Consider the following 16,950-nt stretch of genomic DNA (forward strand, 5'->3'; position numbering starts at 1 on the left):
TTACACCCCAAACTATCATGTACGGGTGAAGGTGGCTTACATGGAGGAAGGTAGTTAGTATGCAGGTAATCCGAGGCTGTGGCTAGATGCTGGGAGCTGGGAAAGACTGGGAATAGCTGCTGAAATGGCAAAATGACTCCGTATTCAAGGCATATGGGAACCAGGGGATTAAGAAACTGTTTTCTAAAAAAAACATTTAGCTGAGGCCTTTCCCTCCTATCCCTTTGGGTAGACCAACAAGGCCACTTCCCTGGTTACTCACAGGGAAGCACAGTGGATATGCATCCGCCCTTGGAATGCCAAAATGCAAGTGTTTGTGGGCGAGTGTGAATGTGATGTTGAGTCACAATATTGTTAATTATGAGGAAGTTTAGGAATTGAGGCAAACTTTATCCCACCCCCATTTGCTGACAATTAAGGCAGGCTGGCTGTGAATTTTCAGCCATCATCCTTTCCTTTTCCAGCTCCCATAATTGGATTAGAATGGCTCTGTTAAACAAGCATGCCTCCAGACTGGAGCTAAGTTAGAGCCCTTTATAAATTAGGCAATAAGTTGGGATATGTTTCCCCATCTGCTATCCAAATTTAGGCTATCTGAGATTTTTTTGCATGAGGCACCAAGATATACAGCAAAACCCAGACTTCTGTGGTATTTACGGTTCTTGGGAGGTGTACAGTAGTGGCAGAACCTCTGGGCTCTGTAGTAACCTCTCAGATTTCTCTTCTGGCTTTGCCATTCATTACCTGTTTGGCCTTAACCAAGCATCTCAATCTCTCTGTGTGTCTCAGTATTTTTATCAGCAAAATGGGAGTAATAAGAGCACCTGCCTCATACGGTTGTCATGAAGTTTAAGAAGATAATTCGTGTGAAGTGCTTAGAACACCATCTGGCAGAGAGAAACTCAGCAAGCATTAACAAACCTACTTCTGCGATTAGAGTTCATAAAACTCTGAGAACACAAAGGCATCCCAGTGTACAATACCTTTTGGAAGAACACAAGGCAAATGTGGCTCAGTGAACTCTCAGACAAGGCGGCCTCCCTGCAATTTTCCACCTTAACCCAGCTCGGGTGACACAAAGTCCCTGCCCAACTTCACGCCTGCACCCTGTCAGCTGGATGTAGCTGGAGGAAAACCCCAAACCATGCTGATCACCCACACTCTCTCTCCTCTCTCTCTCTCTCTCTGTCTCTCTCTCTCTGTCTCTGTCTCTCTGTCTCTCTCTCTGTTTCTGTCCACCAACCTCAAACAGGCACTTAGAGACTTAGAGCAACCTGGTAATTATCCTACATGCTCCTGTCTCACGTTCTCTCCTCCTCCTCTGGAAAACTATTTTATACCTCCTTCCTCCTCCTCCTCGTCCTCCTCACTCGTAGCTATAACCTTGCTTCCTAGTTCCTTGAGAAAATGGAAACACTCTAAGGAGAGCTTTTACAGCTTTCCAACACCTCAGCCAACAGACTGACACTTGCATCTTTGCCCATCAGCATTCTCCCCATAATCCAAATGCTGACTGCTCCTGTATTAGGCTGCCTTCCCACCACTTGGTCCTTGGGGCTCTTCCCTTCTTGCCTAGGAAGGATGTCTGTCAACCTAAAAATATGTCTTTTGTTTCCCTCACATCAGTTTTCTTTCTCTTTTGGACCATTCTAATAAGTCTCCAAACTCTTGACGCTCTCACCCCAGATGCTGCCCCATTTCTCCACTCTCTTTACAGCAAAGCTTTTCAGAAGTGTTGCCTGTACTTGTTCAATCTACGTCCTCTCCTCCCATTTCCCTTGAACCCACTCAACCAGCTTCCATTCTTATGGCTCCAGCAAACAACGCTTGTCGTGGTCACCAGCACTTTCATGCTGCCTAATACAAGGTCGGTTCTCAGGCCTCACCCTTCTTAGCCCCTCAGCAGCAGTTGATATAGTTGATCAATTCCCTCCTTCCTAAAACACTTTCTTCTCTTCATTTCTGCTCTTTCTCTTGCCTTATTGAGCAAGAAGTCTTCTCAACTTCCTTTGCTGGCTTCTTCTCATCTCTCTTGCCTTTCAACATCGAAGTACAGTTCAGCTCAGTCTCAAACTTGTCTCTGTCTGAACTGGATTGTTTGATCTGATCTTGTGACTCTAAATTCCATGTCTAGGCTGATGACTTCCAAAGGTGTGTCCCCACCCCAGACATTACTTATTGAACATCTCTACTTGAATACCTAGTGGACATCTCTAAGCTAAAGTATCCAAAATTTAACTCCTGATAGCTATCCCCACAGTAGCTCCTCTTAAAGTCTTTCTAGCTCAGAAAATGGCAACTTTCTTCTTCCAGTTGTTCAGGGCCCAAGTCTTGGAAGTATTGCAACTCCTCTCTTTCTATACTTCCTACCCAATTGATCAGTAAATCTTGTTGGCTCTTTTTTTTAATAACTAAGCCAGAGTAAGATTATTTTTTTTTCCCCACTAATGCTACCATCCTGGCCAAAGATATTAGCATCGTTCACCTGGCTTATTTCAATAACTTTTCCTATGGACTTAATATCTGTGTCCCTGCAAAATACATATGTCGAAACGTAACCCTCAATATGATAGTAGTAGAAGATAGAACATTTGAGAGGTGAGTAGGTCACAAGAAGGGAGTCTTCATGAATGGGACTGTGCTTGTGTAAAAGAAGCCCCACAGAGTACCCTCACCTCTGTCACCATGTGAGAACACAGGGCGAAGACAGCTTTCTATGAACCAGGAAGCGAACCCTTACCAGTCACTGAGTATGCCAGTACCTTGACCTTGGACTTCCTAGGCTCAAGAACTGTGAGAAATAGATGTTTGTTGTTTTGAAGCCATCCAGACTAAGACAGCCTTTTAAATGATCCCCTGGCTTTTACCACAGTACTTCTACTCTAGTCTCAACATAGCAGCTAGGTGGATTCTTGATCCTCTAAAATACACATCAAAGCAGGGCACTTCTCTCTGACAAACTCTCAGCTTTCCATTTCATCTCAAGAAAAAGCCCAAGGCCTTGCCACAGCTTGCAAGGGCAAACCCTCCACGCCTTCAGGACCTCAGCTCCAGGGGCTCTTGTCTGCATGCTCTCTATTCTAGCCACACTGGCCTTCTGGTTGCTTGAATGCATCAAGCAAGCACCCACCTCAGAGCCTTTGCACTTATTTGATATTCTCTCCCTTTAAAAAGCTCTTCCCCCAGATGTCCACCTGATTTATGTCATTCAAGTCTTCGTGCCCGTGTCATCTCCTCAGAGAGAACTTCTCTAGCCACTTCACCCTCATCACTCCTGAGCTCTGCTTCACTGCTCTCCACATTACTTACCCAGTAGCAGGGCTTCTAATCTGTTTTGTTCACTGCTATAGCCCCAGAACCTAGCACACTTAGCTCTCAATGAGCTTTTGTTTCATAAATGGACAAATGACCTACCTTTTCACCTCTTGTCACAGGCATATAGAGGTCACAGTGTTGGGCTGGCAGTGTGATGAGGTCAGTGGGAGGGACCTGGGAGGTGGAATCAATTTTGTAGCTTATAAATTATTTATGAAAACTGCTCTCATCGAGTAAGATTTGGCTTGGGGCATGACATTCAAGCCTTCGAAGATTCTGTGATTCCAACATGTCTGTCTTAGTTTACATAACTCCAGAGACTACCACTGCTGAGGAAGGAGAAGACCCATGAATGGTGTGTGTACCAAGGACTTGCGGTAGGTCTGCAGACCACTGTGACACATTACTCCATGGGCATGTTATGCCTCCCTTAAAACCTTCTGGTGGGCAGAGTGGGGTCTTTTGTTTTTGTCTGCTTTCCCTGAGCCCTGTGGTTGTAACATAGTTGGACATGTAGTAAAGGCTTGTTTATAAATTGATTGCTCCAAAATGAAGAGCCATGAAGGTCTGGGAGATGTTCTGCAATAAGGTTCACAGCCTGACTCTGCCATTAGCACTTTAATTAATTAATCACTCTTGACATTTATGGTGAGTTTGCTTATCTATGTTCCTGAGTCAGGGGAGATGGGTTGGACAATGTTGGCTGTAACCCTCAAATTTCAGTGGCTTAACAAGATAAAAGTTTATTTTTCGCCCATGAAAAGTCCAATCAGGTGTTTGGAGGGTTGCCTTTTATGAAGGAATTCTGTGACCCATGTCTGTCATCTTGTGGTTCCACAAACCTTAGGGTCTTGGGAGTCCTCTGTTAGACCCCCTATTGGCAGATGTGGAAGGAGAGCAAAGTCTCATGAATGGGAGGATTGTATGAGCCAGGTTTGGATGTGGCAAACATGCTCATTCTCAGTCCATTAGCCAGAATTCAGTCCTATGATCATACCTAGCTGCAAAGGAAGCTGGTAGATACATCTAGCCATATGGCCTAGAGGAAAAGAAAATGGTTTTGATCAACAGCAGTTTGGTGGCTGCCACAATGGAGAAACTGAATGTCAACATTAGCCTGACCTGGGCCACACAATGACAACTTCTGTTTCTTGGGTAACCTTGGATAAGTTAAAATCACTATGCCTCAGGTTTCTATTTCCAAGATATCCTCTTTGCCAACCCCCATCCTATTATTCCCTTCACAAAGGTGAAATGTTTAAGATTTATTTGCCCACTACTTGGTTAGTTTCTCACTTTGTAAGGCTCTACTGACTGGCTTATCTCACAACCTATGCTGGCATCTGAGATCTGCTGCACCGAGGCTTGGTGGAAACGTCCATCCTGTTACACTATTACTATCAGTTATTGAGAGTGTCCTGGCAGAGGCAATACCACTTGCAAAAGCAGGAAAAAGGTCAGGGTGGCTGAAGAGCACCTGTAGCCTAGAGGCTCAGTGCAAAGGCTCCAGTCTCAGGGGCAGCATCTCAAGTCCACCCTGACCAGTTTTGTGAGTTCAGACAAGTAATATGGTGACCAGGGATGCTTTCATTTCTCTAAACTAGGCTAATGGAAACATCGATCTCATAAGTATATTATGAGGATTGAAGGAGATAACACATCTAGAGCACTTAGAACTGTGTCTGGCATGTTAGCTGTTAATATTATTGTTATATCACCACTATTTTGTCATAATTATCAGCTCTCCTTTGCACAAGACCATGGTCCAGAGAACTTTTCCTTCGAGGCAGTTCCCGCCTTTGTAATCCAGTGCCCAAAGAGCACAACCACAGGCCCCTGAGGCAGATAACACTTTTTTCTACAGATGCTGCAACTCAGTTGAAATCCAAGCTTTGGCCTTGTGGCCCAACTTTCCAGATGGCATGTGTTCTGAGTGCTTGAACTTTGATCAGAGTCAGATACATTTGTCCATGCTTGCCCTGCTTTTCCATAATTGCCCTTGTTTCTTATAGCTTAGTCAGAGTTATACTCATTGTATTAGTTATTCTGGAAATCCTCACTTTTCCAGGAGTTTCATGTTCACCCACGCTGCAATTGTCTTTAAATTTCAGCTCAGAGTCAGAGCCAGGAATCTCTCTGAAGCCTGTCAGAATCCAACCTTTGTGAATGAGGAGAAGAGCTTGAGGAGGCTCTCCGATGCTCCCTGTTGGCCCTCCTGCCTCAGCAGAGAGACATCCTTCCCTGCTCCTTGGGAACCTGCTGCAGACAGCTGGGGGTCCATAAGATAGCCAGAAGGTCCACTGGATCAGGCCCTTTGGAAACGAGAAATCTCTATGACCAAAGTGTTGCCTTTCCCTCTAAGAAATACACACCAAACAGACATTCCAATGAGACAAAGGGATTCTGACAGCTTGTGGAGTTCATTGTGGCGAAGATGTGAGCTGAACAGAGCTGGTTTGCTGCTGACATCCCTCCGGGACATTCACTTACACACACACAAAAGGAATCCAAGGTTTAACTCTTCCCAAGCCTGCCTCCAATTTAGCTCTCATTAGTCAGACATTTAATCAGTTAATGGAGAAGAATTTAATAAACACTTGTTATATTTCAAGTACTAAGATCAGCGTCAGGTATAAATAAGGCTGCCTCTTTCCTTGAGGAACCCATGGTCTAAATACACAGTAGATTTCATAATAGTGTACAAAATGCTTCAGCAGAAATGAGGAATCAGGATTATGGGAACACAGAAGAGGAAGAGAGCACATTTTTCCTGCCAGGGGATGGGGAGTCAGAGATGGCTTCATGAAAAAGGGAGCATGGCAGACTTGAAAAATCGGAGAATCACGAGTATGTTAATAAGGTTATTTTAGTTGCAGGTAAAAAAAATAAAACTGGACTGGTTGGTTTAAATAGAAGTGTTATAAGGGCCCTGGTTGTTTCAAGGAACGCAAGGAGGATATGAACAAGGTAATTTCAAAAATGGTGAAACCCAAGGAGGATATGAACAAGCTAATCTCAAAAATGGTGAAAATCCAGAAGTTTGGGAGACCTTAACATCAAGAATCTATGGTCTTTCTTTCTAGAGAGCATACATGGACATAACTTTCCTCCACCAATTCCTCATTTCTGGGTGTCTCAGCCCAAAATTATTCCAAATTTTTAGAAGAATTGGATTGGTCCATTTTGAGTCAGAAGTTCATTCCTGGCTTGCATAGCTGGACCTGAAGATCCAGCTTAGAGAATTCAGATGCAGCCACTGAATCCAGGGAAGTCCTCAAGGAAGAGGGATCATCATGGGCTTGATGTCCATCCCAAGATGTGGCTACAGCAAGGACACAGGACATTTGGTTAGATAGAGCAGTGCTGGCAAGTGCATTGAGGCATGGAGGCATAAAATGTGCATGATATGATTGCGGTAAAACAGCAAGGTTGGGGTCACTTTGTGCAATCTCTGTGACATTGCATGTACACTGAATATCCATCAATCATGTCATATTTTGTGTGCATGAGGAAAACCTGTTATTTACAATCTTTTTAGTTATGGTTTGTTGGCTAACAAGCAAAAAGGAAAATTGATTAGAAACCTATGAGGGGCCAGGGGGTCACAAATTGAGAGGTAATAAAATAAATCACACTTGGCATTGAAAGGACCTGGACTCCTCCGGGAAATCTTGATGGCAGACACCTCTCTGCCTTCCCTGCTCACCACTGCTGGAATGAATGGAGTGGAATAGTGTACAGTATATATAATAAGTTTTCTAGAGTGTTGGCAAGTTGCGGTTTTGCCATAACTTAGAGGATGAACATTAAAGAGCAAGTCAGATGTTTCTTTATGTACTTGACCTCTCTCCCTCTCCGTCTCTCTCTGCATCTCCATCTCTGTCTCCCTCTTCCCCTCCCTACCCTATCTCCTGCCCAGTATTTATCTTCCTTTTCTAACACCTTCTCAATTTCCTTTTGGAGAATTATCTCCTTCTGGAGGATCCTCCCATTCAGTGTCCTGGTACAGTCAAAAGTAAACCCATGAATAAAACCCATCTCTTCAGACAATCTCAGGCCTGTCTCCCTGAACTTTGAAGTGTGAGCAAGGACACAAGATGGAACACAGTGTTCTTTAGTGACATGTTGAATCCAGACATATTTCCCAGCACAGAAGCTGAAGGGTCCTTTGGGGATGCTCCTATTGTTGACCTTCCTCTCACTGTTCTGGTTCAGCCAGGGCATGCTTAAGACTGAGGCTCAGTGATTCTGATCCGTCCTCTCCATCTCCATTGTAGGTCTATGTTAAGGAAAAGGAGAGACAGAATATTGTCACTCAGCAAAGTAGTTCCTGTCCTTACTGAGTATGGTAAAGAAATTAGAGCATTTTGGAGTTTCCATAGCAAGAGGCAAAGCAAAATTGTTTAGGGGTTCAGGCTAGCTGGCCATCATTCATAAAACTACTGCGTGATTTATAGCAAAACCAAGGGGGGTGTGGCTTTGTAAGTCAGTTCAAGCAGGCACTCATTCTTATTGGACAGTGGATCTGCTCTGATTGGTCAGTGCATTTGCTCTGATTAGTCAGTGCCACATGCTAATTTGTTGACATTAGCACCATATCAGCTGGTAAACATTTGGGATCTCGTCTGTATTTATTATGTGTAAGGCATTTTGCCTAGTGCTTTATAAACATGATCTCACCTAATCTTCACAGATTTTACTAAACAAATATTTATTAGGTATGAGTCTTATGGGGTTTATTTACTTCATAGATGGGAAAACAGAGGTTCATAGAGGCTGGCTCCCTGTCCCTCAGTAGTACAACTAGTAAGTGGTGGATTCAGGGTTTGAACCCTGAGTTTACACTCTTCACTGGTTAGTCATCCCACCTCCATTACCTACTTCTGCAGAGCAGTCTCTACTCTGAATTTATGGTTCTTTGAACCATGACTTCAAGTGTTATTTTTACCTTGACTTTCATTTATCACATTGGCAAAAGCAGGAAACACAGGTGCAGGTGGAATTTGAGAGTACTAGAGAAAATGGCCTCATCTGGAGATTCAGCTAAGGGGGTTAAACCACATCAGTGATTTTGAATTTTTATCCTTAACCAGCAGAACCCTATGTGCAGACAAAATCTTACATGGAAGCTCGTGCTGAAAGTGCTAGTGGCTCTGGCTGGAAACCACTTGTCTAGAAGAGAGTTGAGACCCTTCTGGCTGTGATACTCCCTGAGGTGGGGTAAGTTGGGGTGCGTGTTTTCGTGCTCCCCTTGCACACACCGCTCAGTGAGAGCTCTCAGTGAGAGCTCTCAGTGAGAGCTCTGGTATCTGGTACGATGGACTTAGCATTCCCCACCCCTGCATGTCCTGGCCAGGCTATAGGGTCTTTGGGCACCTCAGCCCCCAGGAGGTATAGGCTGGGATTCATCTTCCTCTAAATTGCTGGAGATCCCCTGTGAATCCAGGGTCTCACAGTTCTGCCCAGCAGCACTCCAGTATCTGTGATGCTGTTTCTGTACCTCTACTCAAGCTTCTGCCTCCATTTCCCTCTTTCCCCTACAGTTGCCATTAAGCCAGGAGCCTTGTCCTAAATCCCAGCCTACTTGGCTGGGCTCAGACCTTTCTAAAATCCTGTTCTCATCTTTTCTTAATACTCCTATGAACAGACTATTTGAGTCATACCACAGTGTGACAGGATGTAAGGCTAGTCTCTCAGAAGCAGACCTTGAAGATTCATATGCAAGTAATTTGTTATGAAGTATTTCCAGAAAAAATCCAGCAGGGAAGCGGAGATGTGGAACAAATGAAGGAAGAAGCCAAGCAAGGCGTGATCTCAAGCAAAGTCCCACATACGGTAACTTGGGCTTAATCCCATAAGGTGGCTCTGAAGACAACCCAAGTTACACCTCAGAGCTGCTCCAGTCAAGGGAGGGGAGCTAAAGTGCTTATACTTCTCTTCTAGCTCACAGCAACCCTCCAACAGAGAGATGCAGGAGCTGGAGAGAGAGGTAAACCATACTGGGAGCTAAGTGCACAAACATGACTCGGCGGTCTGGGGGGAGGTGGGGTAGAGCAGTGATGGCATGTGCCTCACACACCGGACTCTGCATGTGGCCCCTCATTGGCTGTGTCTTCTCTGCTGTGACCCACACTCTCCGTGGTTGACTTTCTTGGGTATGAACGTGAACAGACTTTAGTTATTACCTCCTTGATATTGATTCCCTTTTTCTCTTTTGCACACTGAACCCTGATTTCCATCACAACAGTGACGTGCCCAGTTCCTGGAGCCTTGGAGATGCACTATGATTAGTCCTTAATTCAAACACGATAATACTATTCCTTGCCTTTCTGGCAATTAGGGCTGGTCTTTGGACTTTTGGGGGCTGTGAAGCAATAGAATGAATATATATCTGCCCCTGGCTCCTGGCACAGAGCTCCTGAATCCCTTGGAATTTCCGGGGTGATAGGTATGTCTTTTGTTCTAATGAGGTGACTCTTGGTAGGCTCTTGGATAGTTTCAGAATAGGGGTGAGTCACCAGTAAAGCCAAGCCATGATTAAAAGCTTGGGATTTGCAGCCTCACTTCCATCCTCCAGGAGGAGAGAGAAGCTGGAGATCAGGTCAGTGATTAATAATGCCTATGTGATGAAACCTCCACAAAAACACCCAAAGTATGGGGCTTAGAGAGCTTCCAGGCTGGTGAACACATCCATGTGCTGGGAGGGTGGTAGAGGTTCACTCAAACTCCCTGGAGACAGAAGCTTTGCACAGAGGACCCTTCTACAATGTACCCTATGCATCTCTTCATCTGGTTGCTCATCTGTATCCTTTATCATACCCTTATTGTATAATAAACCAATAAATGTGTTTCCCCTGATTTTTGTGAACCATTCTAGCAAATTATTAAACCTAATGAGGGGGTCATGGGAAACCTGATTTACAGTTAGTTGGTCAGAAGTACAGATGACAACCTGGGACTTGCGATTGACATCTGAAAGGGGAGCAGTCTTGTGGGACTGAGTCTTTAACCTGTGGGATCTGAAGCTATCTCCACGTAGTGACAGAGTTAAGTGGTAGGCCACCCAGATAATTGTTTCAGCGTGGAAAGAGCCCCTGCACATTTGGTGACCAGGAGTGAAGTGTGGACAGTGTGAGAGTAAAGGAGAAAGACAGGAGTGCATTTTTCCTATACCCTGGCCTATGGGACCAGCATAGAAGTCTTCTGAGTGATTCTGGGAAGGTATCTAATTCCCCCCCAAAAGGGGGGAAAGCAGGGTTGAAGCAGTCTTTTCCTCTTCCCCATTCTCCTTTGTGCCTTGAGCATGTGTGCTGTGTTCAGAGCTATAGCAACTATCTAGTAACCATGAAGAAAAATGCAAAAATAAGACCAAGAACATTGCAAAGGCCAAGAATGCCTTCAACATCATCGTGTGGCTGAGTCATTTTCAGAACACGCCTACTCCTAGGCTCCTTGTGGTGTGAGAAAAACAAACTCCTATTTATTTAAACCATTTTAAACCAATTTTTCTGTTACTTGCAGCTTAATGCATTGCCAAGCAATATAAGAGCCTGCGGGAGTCTGGCTTGACCTGTCCCTGCCCCAATGTGTACTGGATAAAGGTTGCATGGTGGCCTTCCTGGGAGGCAGCCCCAGGGCACAGCTATCTGCTCAATCCTGGTCCCATCTGGTCCTTGTCTCTTTCTTGTTCTGGGTGGATCATACAAATGCAAATCTCTTGTGATAAGAAATAAGTGAGGTACAGGCAAGGTGGACCAGCAGAATCAGGAAGGACAGCTTGGAAGGATTCCCAGAGCAATAGAGAGGGAGAAACCTTTTTAGGCCCATAGGCAAAGAGAGAGCCAGCATAGATGCTTCAGAGATATGACAATAATATTGATTTTTTTAATCAATAATAACCATAAATGCAGCTGCCATTTATTGAACACCCACTGTAGTTGACCCTTGAACAACACAGGTTTGAACTGCATGTTCACTTATACATAAATTTTTCAATAAATACTGTAAATGTATTTTCTCCTCCTTATGATTTTAATAAAATTTTCTTTTCCCTAGCTTATTTTATGATAGGAATACAGAATATAATATAGATAATGTACAAAATGTGTGTTAATCAACTATTTATGCTATCAGTAAGGCTTCCAGTCAACAGTAGGCTCTTAGAAGTTAAGTTTTGGAGAGTGAAAGTTTACATGTGGACTTTTCACTGTGTAGAGTGAGGATCAGCACCCCTAACCTCTCCACATTGTTCAAGGGTCAACTGTATATACTTGGTGCTTAGTGTTCATTATCTCCCTTGCACGATCACTCAGTAATATGAGTACTATTGCATCCCTGTTTCAGATAAGAATACTGAGGTTCAGAGAGGTGAGGTCACTCAGTTAGAAAGGAGCAGAGCCTGAAGACACGCCCAGCCAGTCTGACTCCAGTGCCTATGGATTTAATCTCCATAGGGCAGGGAATCCTGGGTGTGAGATGCTGCAGAGGGGTAGAATGTAGGCAGGGAACACAAAAGGGGGTGCCCAATTTTGGGGGTGCCCGGCTCTGGCCTTGCCTGCAGTTGACTGCACACTGTCCCAGCTCCATAGAGTCCTTGGACCTTCTATGGCCCTGAAACAATGGCTGTTCCTGATGATAGCAGGTCTGAATGCTACGTATCAGCACTGGCCTTTAGTCTTGGCTCTCAGAACAATCACAAAAACAGTATTCTACAAAAAAAGTATTCCTCTAAAGTGTGCCAAAACCAAGCTTTGGCAAGCTGTTCACCTGTAGAAGTCCGAGTCTTCCCATCCACTGGCATTTTTGCTGTTGAGTGATGGGGCAAGCCTCCTTGGAACAAGTGCACCCTGCTCCCTCCTCTTTCTATGTCTGGCTTATATGTCTCTGGAGGCATCCTCATTAGATTGCGCCAAGAGTCTCTTAAGAGCAAAATCAGTTTGGACTGTATAAGACCGGAACCATGGAGAGTTCCTTCCTGGTTTGTAGCATTTCAGGGATCCCAGATCCCTTAAACCAGGGGTGTCAAACTCATTTTCACTGGGGGCCACATCAGCCTAATGGCTGCCTTCAAAGGGCTGAATGTAATTTTAGGACTGTATAAATGTAACTACTCCCTAACAGTTAAGCGAGAGCTCGGCGCGGCCACCGGGTAGAAACAAGGTGCAGGGCTGGATAAAACAAGATGGAGGACTGGATTCAGCCCATAGGCCTTGTGTTTCCCACCTGTGCCTTAAACTATTTGTGTACCTCTCCCTGAGCTGCTGCAAGCCCTGTGGCTAATAGCTTATAACTTCAACTTTGGAGATTTGACTTTGGCTGATGGGAAACCACTCCTGGCTCCAGCCAGGAGAAGTCTGGGGGGGGTTACATACTTTCCCAAGGGGCATCCACTAATGTGCTGGCATGAAGACACAGTCACCTGGCCCCTCTGTCTCAGCGAATGACTACCCTGGTGCTTCACACTCCAGAGCACCCCTTGGGTCAGACAAGGCTGTGCTTTACCTGAAGCCACAGCCTTGTTTGATTCTCTATCCCATCCTGCTTTCTTCTTTTCTTCACAGGTACTGAAGAAGTCTCTCAACAATCATATGGACCCAAATCCTTCAGGGTCTGTTTCTAGAGAATCAGAGCTGAGGCCAACCCTCTGCTAAGACCACATTTTGTAAATGTCATTAAGCCTTGGCTGCCATTTAGGGACTATCACCTGAGATCCATCTGAACCCTGTAGCCAGATAATCCCCGAGCCTCACAGCCTTGTCTTCTCTGGCTGTTCACCTCACACAGGAAAGATATCCTCTCAGCTCCACTCTCTCTCTTTTCCTGCCCTCTCATCCCCACGCTGCTCTCTGTTCCCTTACCCCTGATCCAAACTCACAGCCCCCACCCTCCAAGTCCTTCCCAGTCTGTTTCCCAGACATTCCTTTGTGCTTGGACTTTTCCCAGAATACCACTTGCACCTCCCACCTGAACTGCGAATGAGATCTCCCCAGAGGACTCTGCTGCCTCTGTGGTCTTTGCAATTCGAGGCTGCTCATCCTGCTAAGGTACAAAAGCTCAGGTCAGCATTCTCCTCGCTCCCCATGACCACTTCCAAGCCATTACACCTCCACCTTCGTATTAAAATGCATCTCCTTTCTTTCTCATGCCATCTGGCTAGATCATTAAAACTCACCAATTGCATATCCTTTGACGCAGCAATTCCTTCTCACACAAATATATTAGTGCAAGGTGAAAGAATATGTGTAAAAATATCTGTAAGGGCTAGCAGCAGTACAAAGAAAATAAATTGGAAATAATCTAAATATCCATCAATAAGAAGCTGACAAAAAAATTGTAGTCCGTTGCACAGTGAGCCACCACACCCCTATTAGGATGAAGCAGTGAGTTTTTTATATGGACATGGGGAGACATGCATGATATACAGCAGTGTGTCAAGCAGAAAAACTGATCGTGGATAAATATAGCATGATCTCATTTTGATAAAGGAAAAAATTTAAAAATGCATATATTTATAAGATGCGGAGGATTACCTAGGTTGGACAATCCCTGGTCAGCAATGTCCCTGCAGTTGCTGTTATGGTTCTGGGCAAGTGCTCAGAAGTGCCGCACTCTCTTCAAAGTCCATAAAATGAAACTAGAAAGCATCTAGCTCTATTGATATAATACACAGATTCTTACTTTGTCTTCCTAGCAGGTGTCTAATAGGTGGCAGTGAGATTCCACAGCTCTAAAAGCCCCCTTCATAAGGCTCTTTTAAATATACCCTGAAGTTGTGAATAAGACGGAGTTTCCATCTCGTCCCTACAGACAGACAGATCCAGGCAGGGCATCTGCCCTGCATGCCAAAATGTTGCCATGAAATTCCAGCTTTATTGCCTTCTCTTCTCGTATTATCTCTAACCACCCCCCCTCCCCCCGCCCGGCCTTAAATAGTAATCAACTCCATCTAGCTTCATTTCCTCCCTTCCTATTTCTTGTCACTAGGGGGCTGGTGGAAGCATGTGGGGGCAGAGACACCACAAGGGAGGATATGGAAGTAGGAAGGAGTGGGGGAGAAACTTTGACTTTGCACTGATTGCTTTTACAAGGTTTGAATTTGTTATTAGAGTATGTATTATCTTCGTAATAAAAATAAAGATTAAAAATAAATTTAAAAAATTCCAATTGACCCACCATACCCACAGTACACTTCCCTAAAGAAAAAGGTCTGATACGGGGGTTCCATCGAGTGCGGGGGTTAAGAACAGGGACGCTAGAATTACATTTCCTGGGTTCTAAGCCTTCCCCATATTCGCTTTAGGACCTCAGGTAAGTTACTTAACCTCTCTGCAGACTGGCTGCACGGTTTGTGCCCTACACAACTCCAGGGGGCACCACTCACGTAGGCCCCAACGGGAATGATAGCCACCCTTGGAGATGGGCAGTGCAGCGGCACCGGGAAGCCCCACCTCTCTTTGTTTTCAGTGTCCCCATCTGTGAAATCAGGGAAATAATAGTACACACCTCCTAGGCTTATTCTGCATGTTTGATGAATTAATCCATGGTGCATAACACTATACCTGACATTTTGAAGATACACACTAAATGTTACCTATCATCATCATTACCATCTCCATCACCACCACCACCATCATCAGTATTACTGTCACCATCATCATCACCATCCTCACCACGAAAAATTCATGGAAAGGTTCTGTGTCTTTAGGACCCAATCGGATGAGCACAAACTCCGAGGCAAGCTCTAACTCTGTCCAGAGGAAAGACCTTTAGCTTTTCTCAGGAATGAAGGCCTTGTTGTCTAAAGTTTCTGCGAAAGAACTCTTCTCCCGAGAGGCTGATGGCCTGAAGGCAATGGTACTTGCAGAAGATGGAGCAGATCCGGAAAGCTCACTGAAATTGCTAGAAGCCAGCGAGGAACGAACGCTCCGTGGTTCTCGCCTATGAAGTTCAAACTGACTTTGCTCTCTGCAGCACTCTGATTATTGGCTTTGCCACAGGCAGCCTCATCAAGCAGGTCCCCCTTTTAAGACTTTGCCTGGGCTCTGATAATGTGTTACCCTTATTAGAAATATTTGCACTTTAAAGAATTCTTAATCCAAATTAAAACAAAATATCTTTGATGGTGGAATTTATAGACTGTTAACAAAAGGGAGTAATTTGGACTTAGGGGGCTTCCCAAAAGCTCACTTTACATGGGGCTCTCTCCAGTTAATCCTGAGAAGCATGTGTCCTTGTTATTTTTGCATAGGTTTTCCTTCTGGTCCTATAAATATGTCACCTTGAGTCAAACATTCAGGAGCAGAGAGGAAGGAATGTGTCACATATAGCAGAACCTGTGCAAAGAAGCTGATCATACCAGATCACATTCCAGTATGTTCTGCCAGCAGAACATGACCCAGAGTGCTACTCATGGGCAGGATTCTAGTCCTTAGCCCGAAATAATACCAAGGGAGAGAGTGGTAGGTCATGGGGAGACTTGCCATTGCCCCACCTGAGGCTTATCTTTGGCAGATTGACTTCTGGTTCTGATTGGTTGCAAAGGAGACAAGAAACCAAAGTTTCAAGGAGTTTTAAGTTACCAGGCTAGGAACTTGAGATTATTTTGGATCTGGTTGGGGGTGGGGAGGTATGGACAAGGAGAAAGCTATTCCATATCCCTACCAAGCACTAGCCCTGAAACACCTTCACCTGGCAGCCCTGTTGTGCCTAAGATTCATCTCCCTGGGAACGAGCTGGCGTGTTTCATGTCACCTCCCTCCCACCCATTCTCTTATTCCCTCCCTCTCCTCCCCATCCTCCTCCAATGCCTGTGAGTTTACCCGGCACAACTCTTCTATCCCATACTCCAGCTGACAGACTCCAGGGCCACCACCTACCCGCCTCCCCCCCTACACATACACCTTCCCAGTACAGGTGACAACTAAACACACAAATCCTGTTATCTGGAGACTTCACTGCTAGTTTCCATAACATCGCAGTGCCTGGAATTATTCCACACTCTGTAACTGCTACCCCTAATATTCATAGGTAATCAGTGACATTTCTTGTAGTACCTACTTCAAGGATAAAGAAATTGAGGCTTAATTCTATTCATCTATAAAATGGGGGGAATAAGACCTACCTTGTTTCACTGCTGTGAGGCTTGGACATAATATAATCCATGTGCACAGTACAGGACAAAGTGCTCTACGTACATTGTTATTGCACTATATCCAACCCCTTTCTAGACTACGAGCTCCTCAAGGTCTGGAATGACACACATCTTAGTTTTAAACTCACATTATGTAAGAAAGGTCTTGCTCTTGGATAGAAGCAGGGATGGCAAGCAACAATTCATAGAGGTCTCTTTAGAGATAACTGTCTTGTTATGGCCTCCCACATCCATGTGCCAACTTATTGGGGTAGAATGATTATCATAATTATCATCATCATCATAATTATTATTTATTAAGCATAAACTATAAACCATGGACTGAGCTGAGCATTTTGTAAGCATGGTGATATTTAATTCAAGCAAAGTTGGAGCTAGGCCAAGTTCAAGGTTGCAGAATAAAGAAAGGTGGTTATATCTGCATACCCTTAACCTCTTAAGATTTATCGACCCCTACTTCCAGACCCCATTATCCTGAGGTGCAT

This window comes from Desmodus rotundus, chromosome 3 (genome assembly GCF_022682495.2).
Source record: "Desmodus rotundus isolate HL8 chromosome 3, HLdesRot8A.1, whole genome shotgun sequence".
Lineage (NCBI taxonomy): Eukaryota > Metazoa > Chordata > Mammalia > Chiroptera > Phyllostomidae > Desmodus > Desmodus rotundus.